This window comes from Oryzias latipes, chromosome 18, assembly GCF_002234675.1.
Source record: "Oryzias latipes chromosome 18, ASM223467v1".
Classification (NCBI taxonomy): Eukaryota; Metazoa; Chordata; class Actinopteri; order Beloniformes; family Adrianichthyidae; genus Oryzias; species Oryzias latipes.
In genome coordinates this window covers 5,836,631-5,849,153 of record NC_019876.2, presented here as the reverse complement: position 1 = coordinate 5,849,153, position 12,523 = coordinate 5,836,631, and positions in this window count along the sequence as shown.

Sequence of the window (12,523 nt, the reverse complement as noted above, 5' to 3'; positions counted from 1 at the left end):
ACCCAACCAGACACGTTTAACTGCAACCAACTAATCTACCCAACCAGACAACATTTCACTGCAACCAACTAAACTACCCAACCAGACAACAATTAACTGCAACCAAGTAATCAACCCAACCAGACAACGATTAACTGCAACCAACTAAACTACCCAACCAGACAACGATTAACTGCAACCAACTAATCAACCCAACCAGACAACGATTAACTGCAACCAACTAATCTACCCAACCAGACAACATTTCACTGCAACCAACTAAACTACCCAACCAGACAACGTTTAACTGCAACCAACTAAACTACCCAACCAGACAACATTTAACTGCAACCAACTAATCTACCCAACCAGACAACATTTAACTGCAACCAACCAACCAGACAACATTTAACTGCAACCAACTAAACTACCCAACCAGACAACGTTTAACTGCAACCAACTAATCAACCCAACCAGACAACATTTAACTGCAACCAACCAACCAACCAGACATATTTCTCTGCAACCAACTAATCTACCCAACCAGACAACGATTAACTGCAACCAACTAATCTACCCAACCACACAACGTTTAACTGCAACCAACCAACCAGACAACATTTAACTGCAACCAACTAAACTACCCAACCAGACAACGTTTAACTGCAACCAACTAATCTACCCAACCAGACAACATTTAACTGCAACCAACTAATCTACCCAACCAGACAATATTTCACTGCAACCAACTAAACTACCCAACCAGACAACGTTTATCTGCAACCAACTACTCTACCCAACCAGACAACATTTAACTGCAACCAAGTAATCTACCCAACCAGACAACATTTCACTGCAACCAACTAAACTACCCAACCAGACAACGATTAACTGCAACCAACTAATCAACCCAACCAGACAACATTTAACTGCAACCAACCAACCAACCAGACAACATTTCTCTGCAACCAACTAATCAACCCAACCAGACAACGTTTAACTGCAACCAACTAATCTACCCAACCAGACAACATTTAACTGCAACCAACCAACCAGACAACGATTAACCGCAACCAACTAAACTACCCAACCAGACAACGATTAACTGCAACCAAACAACCAGACAACGTTTAACTGCCAACAAACAAACTAACAAACCCACCCACCAATCAACCAACCCAACCAAACACCAAACCAGAGATTGGTTTGTACAACCAACCAACCAACTAATCAGACACAGTTTCACTAAAATACTTTCTACCGTTTACCTTGAAAGCTATGTCAGTTAATAGGCTTTCAGCTACTTTTTTTTTTATTCAGTTTAACCTCTTCGGCTAGGCGTTCTTTTGAGCTTGTAGCATAGAAATTGTAGCAGCATTTCATGCGTTAAACTTTCTTTTAATGTTTAAAGACCAACTCTGATGAAAAAAGTGTTTTTAACATGTTCTTTTGGCATATTTCTGATGATGGAGGACGCATACAAATCGCTGTGAATCAGGAGCAGATAAAAAAAAAAGAAGTTTGAAAAATATTGTAATTGTACTGTAAAAAATACGGTAGGTGTACCAAAAGGTCTCTGCTCAGAGCTCTTAGCAGTGGGAGGGGAAGAGAAGTGGAGTTGCTTTGTGCCAACAATTTTGCCCACAAATCAGGGGTGAATTTCTAATGAACTCCTGCCGCTCTGCAGAAACTATGTCCTTGAAAATGACAGTTTTTTTAATTTGGGCTAAAAACGTCATAATCCTAATTAAAGACAACTGGGAACACTTTGAAAATGAATCAAAAGAGGATTGGAGTGGGGCTTTAAGCAACTAGAAATGATTTAGTTTCTTTAAAGAGCTGAAACTCCCTGAAAGAATAAAATAATGACTGTTGTCATTGTGTCTTTGTTTACTTTCGGCTGTCCCTAATGAGGCTAATTTGTTATTGTCTAACTCCAAGCAAAGGTTAAAGACTCTGCCTACAAGTGTCTCTATATCTCATGAGGTAAGAGTGCTGACTTTGCACATGAAGGTGGAGTACAGAAGAAGAAAAAAACTTAGTGCCATTACCCGCCTATGACTGCATGAGCGTAACGCATTCACACATGCAAACCCTGCACAATGACATGCAAGGACTACAAGATTTAGTGCGATGTTGATTTTTTGCTCTGCCTTTCCCTTTGCAGGACACCAACCCGTTATGACATGATGTAAAGATCATTGCTACCTAGTTTTTTATTCAAATCCCCCTAGAACAGTGAATAAGTCAGGGTTTGGCAATGACAACAAATGGTAAATGTCATATAGTAATAATAAAAATAATAATAATTGATGCTTTATTGATCCCACAATGGGGAAATTCTTGTCCGCATTTGACCCATCCCCTGGGGGAGCGATGAGTTGCAGCCTAACCGCGCCTTTGGAGGCAGTAGCTTAAAGGGTCTTGCCTAAGGGCCCTCACTGGGTGGTGTTAATTGCTCGCCACTGATATGGTAATTGACCCAGTACCATCGTTTATTCCCTTCCGCGAATCTAACCCTGGATTCCTGCGTGGTAGCCTCTCCCTTACCAACCGAGCTACCCAGCCGCTAAATACTTGTTTAGTGCTTTTTTTTTAAAAATCTTCCTCGAAAGCCCAAGGCACTTTACAGTCACAGTCCCATTCACACACTGATGGTGGCTCCGCTGTCGAACACTGGCGCCAACCCATGCCCACCAAAGGCAAGGTGGGGTTCAGTGTCTTAACCAAGGACACTTCGACACATGGCACAACAGGAGTTGACATCGTCACCTTGAAATCTCGTCTTTAACAAGGATCAGGTTGACACAGACCTTTAATTTGGTTTTATTTTAATTTTCCAATCATTCACTCACATGATGCAGTTGGCCAGTAATTTGGCATTTGAAACTCTTAAGAAAATCTTAAGCTAAGGCCAAATCCAAATTGCTTCCCTGCCCCTCTGGTTCCTCCCTTTTGCTCCAATTGTAGGGGAGTCCAAATGCGTTTGAGAGATTTTGTTTAGCTCGCTTTAAGTGGCAGGGCTGTAGACTTCAGACAGGCTCACTCCTGATTGACTCAGACCGACTAGGACCAATCACTGCTTACTGTCGATGTCTGGATCCAACATGGCGGTGTCTGTATCTTGAAAAATGTTGACTGAACTGAACCGACTTCATTTGTTTGGGGCTGGAAGCAAGCCATTTTCTATGGATGATGTCACACTCACTCAGTCCAGTGCTCCTATACAGTCAGTGGTTGTGTAATCCTTGGTGCTAATTGCTAAACTGATGCTTCACCACTCACTGGGTTGATGCCGTCAAAGCGGTTCTCGCGTACCGGGCCGGCACGATGAGCCAGTCTTTATAAAACGGCACTTGAAGAAGGTCAAAGCCGGCGAGGGTTCTCATCTAGACTCGCCATTTTCAACTGTTAAGAAGTCAGTATGGGGGGAAACGCCACAACACTCCGATAATTCCTTTGGAGGTTTAATTTACCCACAAGGTTAAGGTGGGAGGTGTAGCTGCCATGTTGAGGTAACTTAGAGGAGAGAAGATTTGGATAGGTGAAAGGATGAGATGGTGGAGTTTATAGAGGCCAGTAAATGTGTGCTGCAGTGTGGCTGCCGTCCTCCCTCTGTAGCATAAGCAAAGTCGAGATGCAGCTAAAGTTGCTGAAAACAGACTTAGATCCACCCTCTCAGGATCCTCTTAAACACGCCCCTCCCTGTTAATGCTCTTTCCCACCACTTCCCGCCCCGTCCCGGGCTTCCTCCTCCATCCTCCCTTTGTCCTGCACGGATCATAGCGGACTAATCTCAATCTGTTTCACTGCGATATCACACACCAGCTCCATAGCTGCAGCCGTGCCAGCCTGTTGGGCTGGCCGCTCTGCCAGCCAGCATGAGCGCTGGTGAACAACACATGCTTAAGGTTTAGTGGGCTTTCTGTTCGCCTGAAGCCCTGCAGCTATCAGAATGTTGCCACCATTGGGCCTCTTGTGTCTCTTTGTGAGGCAGTGCGATGTGGTTTTCTATCACTGTTATTCAAGGTTGTTTTTATGTTTTTATGACTACAATGAACTTTTCGATAGTCTGTTGGCTCACATACAGCTTATGGCCACAGGAACCAAACAAGGAACTTGTTCCTCTTTTGTTTCTATTTGTTGCGCAATTTCATAGAAATAAAAAAAAAAAAAAAAACTTTAGCTACTGTTTGGTAATTGTTTCAAAAAAAAAGAAAAAGGGACCCTACCCATTCGTCACTACCAAATCCTAGTCCCCGGTTGGTAAAATTCACCCTGGTTTATCTTCTAATGCATGTTCAATAGCTGTAAGTTTTGTATATAGAGAAAACGGACGTAAAAATGTGCATAGCTACGAGTTTTCAACGCAGAAGCATCAAGCTTACATGTACGCCCATTTACACAGACTTTTCTTTGAAAGTGGTCGCTTGAATGTGCATTACTGAGGGCGGCGTGAACGTAGCTTTAGGCGCATTGAACCAGCCAAATGAGTCGAAGATAAGACCGTCAGTCAGACTTTAACTGCGTTTACAGTAACTCCTGAACTTGCATGTAAAATTCGGTGAGGTTCACGGCTGGTGAGGCACTGATGTCATCAGTCAGATTTACAAACATATGAACTCTACAGAGAAGCTTATTCACCATTTGATTGGCAGCGGTTAAAAAAAAAACAAGCAAAGAAAATTCCTAAGTTTAGACACGTAATCGTCCATTTAGAAAAGGATGCTAAACAATATTAAAGAATAACTGGACAGCTGTCCTTGACGTGCTACTACTACTTTTTAGCCGCTGCGTCACATTCTTCGGGATCACCAGCGCCCTCTGCCTTGAGGTAGGCGTACTGCGTCGCTCTCCTAGTGTATTTGAGTCACAAACTGGCAATGTAATCAGTTGACAAGGAATAGATAAATGAAGTAATTAAAGATAAAGCGTCTTTTATCATGAAAGAAAGACTGAAACAGTCCAGCGCATGTGTCAGCTGCAGCTCAGTCAGCGTGTCACTGATGTTAGCCGCATTGGCATTTTCACGATACCTGTAACTCCCAACACATAAAAAAACAGACTGATACAGCTAGACCAAACATTACTGTAACTACACGAACTCCCAACCTTCTTAGTGAATCTTAAAAAAATTGTCCACATTAACCATGTTAGCGTATTTACAGTAACGCCCGACCTTGTTTGTAACGCATAGAAAAAACTAACTGACATTTTAACAGAGTGCTGTTTAGCTCTCAAAATCACTTCACCGTCAGGAAACACAACCAGAAACAATCCATGAGTCACTTTTACATACAAATCAGGGCTTTTAATTGTGCGGAAAATCTGGTAATCAATTCTCAAATGCTAAAGTAAAGAGAAAAGAGAGTTTTTGTTTTTGTCTAAAAGGCATTACTGGACAGTCAAACAGCCATTTTGAATGACGGGTTACAGGTCCAAGTTGATTCTCCAGTTGTCAGTCCTGAGATAAAGTTGAATTTTTACCCATAATTCACAGTCAGATTACCAGCCCTCAGACATCTTTGTTTGTTAGGATGACCTGATTTCATCAGACTGCTGAAGTCTTTGCTCTTCTCGTCATGACAGGCGGTTTAGTTCACTTCATTTCCAAACTCCTCAGTCTGCTGCGACTTCAAAACCGTTTAAAGCTGCCTGTCGTGTCTTTCTCTCCTCCTTGTCCCTGTTTTTTTCCCCTCTTCATCTCTTTCTTTCATTTCCTCTCAAGCCGAATCCCCTTCCCTGTCAGATTTCTGTCTGTGGACATAATGTCAGCGTCTCCCCGTGCCCTCCTCGCCGTTGTTCTTCTCCCATCACCTGAACCTAACCTTCCGAGTCTGCTCCACCTTTTTCCGTGCGCTGTCTCCTGGTTTTTACCCCCGGAGATCCGTCCCTGCGGTAAACCTCTGTGATTCGCCGCACACATGAATATTCATGCTGGGGTTTTTAAAGGAGACACAAAGTGACACTGTGTGCGATACTGGGCTTGTGTGTTTTACAGATGGAGGAACTGCTGCTCAGTCAGATGTTCCGTCAGCAGCCGGGGTTCAAACACAACACAGGGAAGGTCTGTTCTTTGATCTGTGGATTGTTTTACAGATTTAGCGCTCAGACGTCTCCTTCTTGGCTGTAAAGAGAGAAGCAGCGGCTGAGACCGTTTTAATTGGCTGGACACTTTGATAAGGAAACTATGGAAGCAGTAAAGATCTGGAAATGTGGCTTTTAAAGCAGCTCTGAGCATTGTAAGGGTAGCAGAGAGGTACATTTTCCTTAAAGTCCCACTACAGTCCTCTTGATCTATTATAAAAGTGTTCCTTTTTATTATGATTATGCCATTTTGACCCAAAACTTAAATAAACGGTTGTTTTCTAGGACATAGTTTCTTTGTGGTGGTTGTGGGCGTAACTGTAACTATCCCTAGAATTAAGAATTAAGAATAGAATTAGAATTAAGGGGTCAAAAACCAGAAAGTCAGCTGAGCAAACAAATTTTACTGTTACAATAGGGGGTAATGAATTTTCTGACACACAAAGTTTATATTTAAATAAACCCCTTTTGTATTTGAGGCCAAACTTTATTTATAGTAATTATGTTTGTAAAAAGGAGAGGGAAAAAATTATAAGCATTTCCTAGTTTTGTTAAATCGACTGTTTTATATTCATCAGAACAGAAATTTGTTTAATAGTATTTGATTTTGAAGTGGGTGGAACTTTTACTTTGTCCTGTGGAGCTCTCGTTGGTGGACAGGAAAATGGCGTACGTTCTTTGATCTACCACAACCAGGCCAGGGGTGCTCATTATGTAGATCGCCATCGACCGGTCGATCTTCAAGGACATGTGGGTAGATCGCAGGCCAGCAAAGATAAATAACCAAGAAAATGAAAACATATTCCTAAAAAATCTGTCAGCGTGAATTACGGGACTTGATTGACATGCAGAACGGCCAATCGAACATCCTCTGAGACATACGTCACTGCACATGCGTGTTTAAATACACTGAGCGCAAACTCTGTCTGTCATCAGAAAGTCGCTACTTGCGTAGCAAGTCTCTGGCAGAAGACCACCCCGGCCCACTGGAGTGTTTATTGAGGCCCGGATCGCCCCGCGTGCCTCCGCGGTTCCGGCCCGATGGGTCCAAACTCAATGAGGCTGCAGTGTTTTCCGTGGCACGCGCTTCTGGAGCGCTTCCCACGGAGCCAGCCGCGCTTTAAAAATGCATGAAACACGATAGTCACTGCTTTCTGTGTTTGTAATAAAACGCCTCATCTGTGACTAGAAAAGTATTTCCTCACATAGATTTGTGTACTCTTACTGTGTTTTTTAATTATCAGTACATAAATAATTTTATGTACTGATAGTTAAAAATATTATCTTTATTAAACAGTAATTTAGTCTCCAAATACTCTCTCTCTCTATCTCTCTCTATCGATCGATCGATAGAGACATTGCACCCCTGGTTTATGCAATTAATGTAATTTCAACAGATTCTGACCCGAAGAGAAAAGTAGCTTTGCACCAATATGCAAAACTTTTGGTGTTTTTGGTGCATATCAGTGCAAAGCCAGTTCTTTGTCCGACAGATTCCATTGGAATTACATTATTTTTTGAACGGTCAAAGCGGTACGGCAATTCATAGAAGGTCAACACTGGAGCTAAAGCTAGAGCGCTAAAGGGTTAATCTCTTGTTTTTGTAACATTAGTGAGGTGGGCGGAGCTTACTCCAGTCATTCAGCCCATACCATTCCAGGCTTTATCGTCATCATTCAGAATCCTTCAAGTGACGAAAGATTATCGGTGAAGTTTATGTGTCCACGAGTCAAACAGGTTTGAAAATCTGCCAACAGAGGGTGCTGTTTCTCAAATGTCAGGAACTTGTGGATTTGAAAAAGCACAAAGGCAGAGAACTGAGGCTCTAGTCTTTCTACTTCAGTGGAGGTTCTTTGAGAACAAGTTAAGTTAGTCTTGTTTATTTTTAGGAAAATGTCTTTTTGTCATTTGGCATCTCCTTTGTTTTGTCACTAGGGAACGTCTGAACTTCTGCAAACACTCAATTCCAGCAGATAAATAGTCCAAACCGTTCTTTTCTTTTTCACCGTCGTTCCAAATTCTCCATAGATCAACTGTTAGACGAAAGAGGCGAGCAGCGTTCATCTGTCAGTAAATATAGAGTTACCCACACAAGGTCTGGCGTTGGTAATGACTGCAGACGGGAGTGCAACATTTATGAGCGGAAAACAAATGGTGTCACACCTCAGTGCTGATGAAACTTCTCTGACTGAATGTCTGTGTCGCTGCTGAGGGACTGGAACGGGCGCAGAAAAGCTGCCACACTTCGTAGACGCTAGATTTCTTTGGTATTTTTCGCTAAATGGAAGTAAAAGTGAAGTTAATGAGGGCGACAACGACTGGTAACAAGTATCCAGTAATAGTTAAACAAATGACTCCGTCACGCCTCGCGTCTTTCCATTTAGCCGAGGCTGGAAGTACCTTTACTTACAATGATTGTCATTTTGTTTCCGGTCGCCTGCAGCGCGCCACGGCGATCTGTCGTCCGATCACTAATGGGTTCTGTTCGCTTTGGTCGCTTTTGTCTTTCAGTGCAGACAAGAGCGATGCTTTCCTGCACTCGCGTCATCAATTTGCGGGAAAACTGTTTGCTTGTGCCCTCAAAGATTGAAACAAATACCATCAGATTGGTTTATTTAAACTCAACCACATGGTTCTTTGTTTATGTTTGCTTTTAATCGATTAGATGATGGGATGTAATTTGATCAATTCTGTTCTGGTACGATAGTATGGATCTGTTCAGGCTGCTTCTCAATTTTGAAATATCTCGAAGCAAGAGAGGAAATTTCATTGGTTTTGTTCCAAATATTGAATCATTTCACTGACATTTTCTAGTGGTGTTGTTCCAGACTTGTTATAATTAGCCGAGGGGATTCTGAATTATAAAAATGGCAGTAAGGAAACTGCCTCAAATTACAGACCAATTTCACTACTACAACAGAATTCTGAAATAATGGAAATGCTGTTAACAATTAGACTTGATCCCTATTTAAGTGAATATCATTTATTAAATGTGTCAATACAGATTTTAGATTTTTCTTCATCTGTTATCTGATTTTATTAAGATGCCAATTTTTTCTATTGTGTTTATAACATTTTGTTAAAGTTATTTTATTGTGTTTTACTTTTGAATCTGTACAGTGTCCTTAACTGTTTTGAAAGGCGCTTTTAAATAAAAGGCACTATTATTATTATTACTTTTAGTATAACCGTTATGGAGCTGATGGAAAATGTCGCAACTGCCATTGATCAAAGATCAAGCTGTTTTTGTTGATTTACTCAAGGCGTTTGATACCATTGATAATTCCCATAAATATGAATATTATGGTCTTCAAGGTCAAATAAATCAGTGGCTGAGAAGTTACTTGGATATCTGTAACCATTAATACTGTAGATTCAAATTTAGATCAAATTTTATATGAACTGCCACAAGGCTCAGTCCTGGGACCAAAACTAAATAGATATTTTTAATCAGGGACGGTGAGATCAATAAAAAGATGTTGATATAGTTGAACGAGAATTTCATATACATATAAATATATATATATTCTTCACGTCGCTCAAACAAGCTTCTCTGAAAAATCAAAACACATAGGAAAATCATCTGCAGCGTCAGAAGAAATACAACCACCACAAAATTGCAAAGACATGCTGAAGCCATACAAGAAAATCTACATTTTAAGTTATAAACTAAGTGTCCAATGGCACCAACCTCATTCATGACTATCTTTGGAATTAAACCCAAAAAAATCCCCAAATCTTAGTTCTAATTGTACAAAAATCTAAGAATTATGTTTCCAAGACCGTCTTACCTTTTTCTCCTTTTTTCTTTGGAATTTTATGACACATTCCCAACAGAATCTGCAGAAAACCTGCTGGACTTTTGTTATTTCTCTCCTACATTTGCATTCCAGTCTCATTAGATGAGAGTTTTCTTTCTGCCAGGAAGGCGAGCCGGGTACCTCCACTTTATGATCATTTAAAATCCCCTGCAGGAGACCTCCTCACTTCCATCCCAATCTGAGACCAATATGGCCAATTAGCCGCCACCGACAGACACGAAAAGGGCGTCATTGCATATTTTTGGAAGTCCACGCTCGGAGATTTGGAGTAAGGAGAAAGCAGCAAAGAGTATCCCAAAGAGCAAAAGACAGACAGACACAGACAGTTCATAAAGCACACACAGTTGAACCCCTCGACACGCTTCCATTTGTGCTTTTATAGATGCTCCGCGCACGTTTTCTATCTTTATTGGTATTATTTATCAGTGACACCGAAGATGCACCCGAACGTGGGCTGAAATATGAAGTCATAATGCATTAGCGCCCTCAGCTATCTCCATGCAATAGCTGATGTCGGGATGACAAATCCTGAGTAAAAAGCTGCAAAGGCCGGATTTTTTTTCCCTCCACCGTGTGCAGATGCTTGAACAGCAGATAAATTGAAAGAAAGGCAAGAAACGGCATGTAAGTGACTTGGAAAAAGGCCAAGACACCACACGTCAATTTTACAAATAAAATCAACTTTAACTCAGATGGAGTGTCTCTGTGAACCACATAAACATTAGGTCACTGCTGAGCCCCCTGTTCGGCATCTGTTTACATTAAACAAGGTATATGCATGAGTCAGGATGGGTGTTCTTGACCACCGTAGACATTGGTACTGGTAGCAGTACCGGTACATTAGTACCAGTATTCTTCACTACTAGACGCAGATGTAGTCTTGAGTACGTCCGGTAGTCAAGAGTATCGTACGTAGTCGCAATAAGGGCCCAAGTCTGGGTTTCCCTGTGCCTGTCCCCAGCCTGGTTAAACTAAAGGGCTGTATCAGGAAGGGTATTTACCCTAAAGATCCCTGCCAAACCACCTATGGAAATCTGTGACCGCTAATTAATACTGTTTTTTTTTCCCCTTTACAATCCTCCAATGTTTTTTAGAATGTCTGCGTGGTTTTCCCACTGCAGCAACTACTAAAGTATCCTTTTTGTCTTCTAACATCTATAAAACAAGAAATTCCTTCTGCACAGTATCTTAGCTGTTCCTAGCACTGTTCTTTTCTGGACTGAGAGGTCTGAGGTCTTTCCAGGTATCTGTTGTAGCCACTCATCCAGCTTGGGGGTTACTGCCCAGAGTGCTCCAATTACCACAGGCACCACTGTCACCTTCATTTTCCAGGCTTTCTCCAGTTCTTCTCTTAGTCTGTGGTATTTCTCCAGTTTCTGATGTTCCTTCTTCCTGATGTTCCCATGGCTTGGTTTTGCCTCATTCACCACCATCCTATTAGTCTGGATCTGGAAGTTCCACAGGATCTTTGCACTCTCATTCTCTACCACTTCATAGGTTTTTCCCACTTGACCTTGGGGTTTTCGGGTCCATATTCTGCACACATGTGCTGGATTGTTTCAGCGCCTCTTTGCACAGCCTCCACCTTGGGTCTTGTCTGGTGTGGTAGCCCTTTCTAGATCCCATTTTGGCTCTACGGCCTAAAAAAGCGGTCTACAGTATCGATATTTCGTGCGTTCTTCCTGCGTTTCTCATACAGGTTTGACTATTTTCCCCCAGCAGACAGTCTTTATCCACCCGTAAGGGCAGTTTTGCGACTAACATTTAAGGCACCTGCTGTATCTAATAAAATGTACTATAAAATATATACTTTTTAACGTATTGGAAAACAAAAGCTACTCTGTGTTGTTCTGAGATCAGTGTGGGGTTTCTGATGAGTCCCAAATAACTTTGATAAGCAAAAGAAAACCCTTTAACCTCTTTGACCTTCAACTTAAACTGCTTGTTTGCGGCATTTTGTCGTTGCAACAAAACAACAGTGATGAGAGGAAGTCCTCCATAACTAAACTCCTTCTGTGGATGGAGCATTTCCTCAGATGTCACTGCCGTTTTGGACCGTTGTTGGCTCGCCTGGTTTGAGAGGTTGCAGGAGTGTTTGCCTCTAAAGCAACTTCCCGCGTTGACCTGAACTCGGACGGACGTGTGGACAGAACTGGGGAAACGTGATTGGTGGAAGGGTTGATCAGAACAGACGGAGAGAGGCTGGAAGGGGGAACGGTGAGCAGATAAACAGCATTAAAAAAAAAAAGCCAGGCTCTCCCTTTGGCAGTGGCAGCCCGATCAGTGTCACCCTCAGTGGCGTTTACTGATGAAAAGTGACTGGTGCAGAACCACTCACCCACAGATGGCCTTTGTTGACCAAATGTGCCCATGCTGCACTCCTCGCCGGCGTGGCCTCACGTCTGTTGTGTCTTGGTTGGCTTTTGTCTTCTCTGTTTTCCTCCTGTAGCGACTGAACGACTTCATTCTCATGCTTGGCCCCCCCTACACTCCCCGAAATCAAATTCCACGAATGTTCCGACTCTGTCCTTAAAAGCAGTAGAGTGAAAGCCGGTGGGTAACTCCCTTAATGCTTGTGGGGGATGAGGCACAAAAGGTGGGGCAGTAAAAGAGCGAAAGGGAGTGAAATGGTTTCT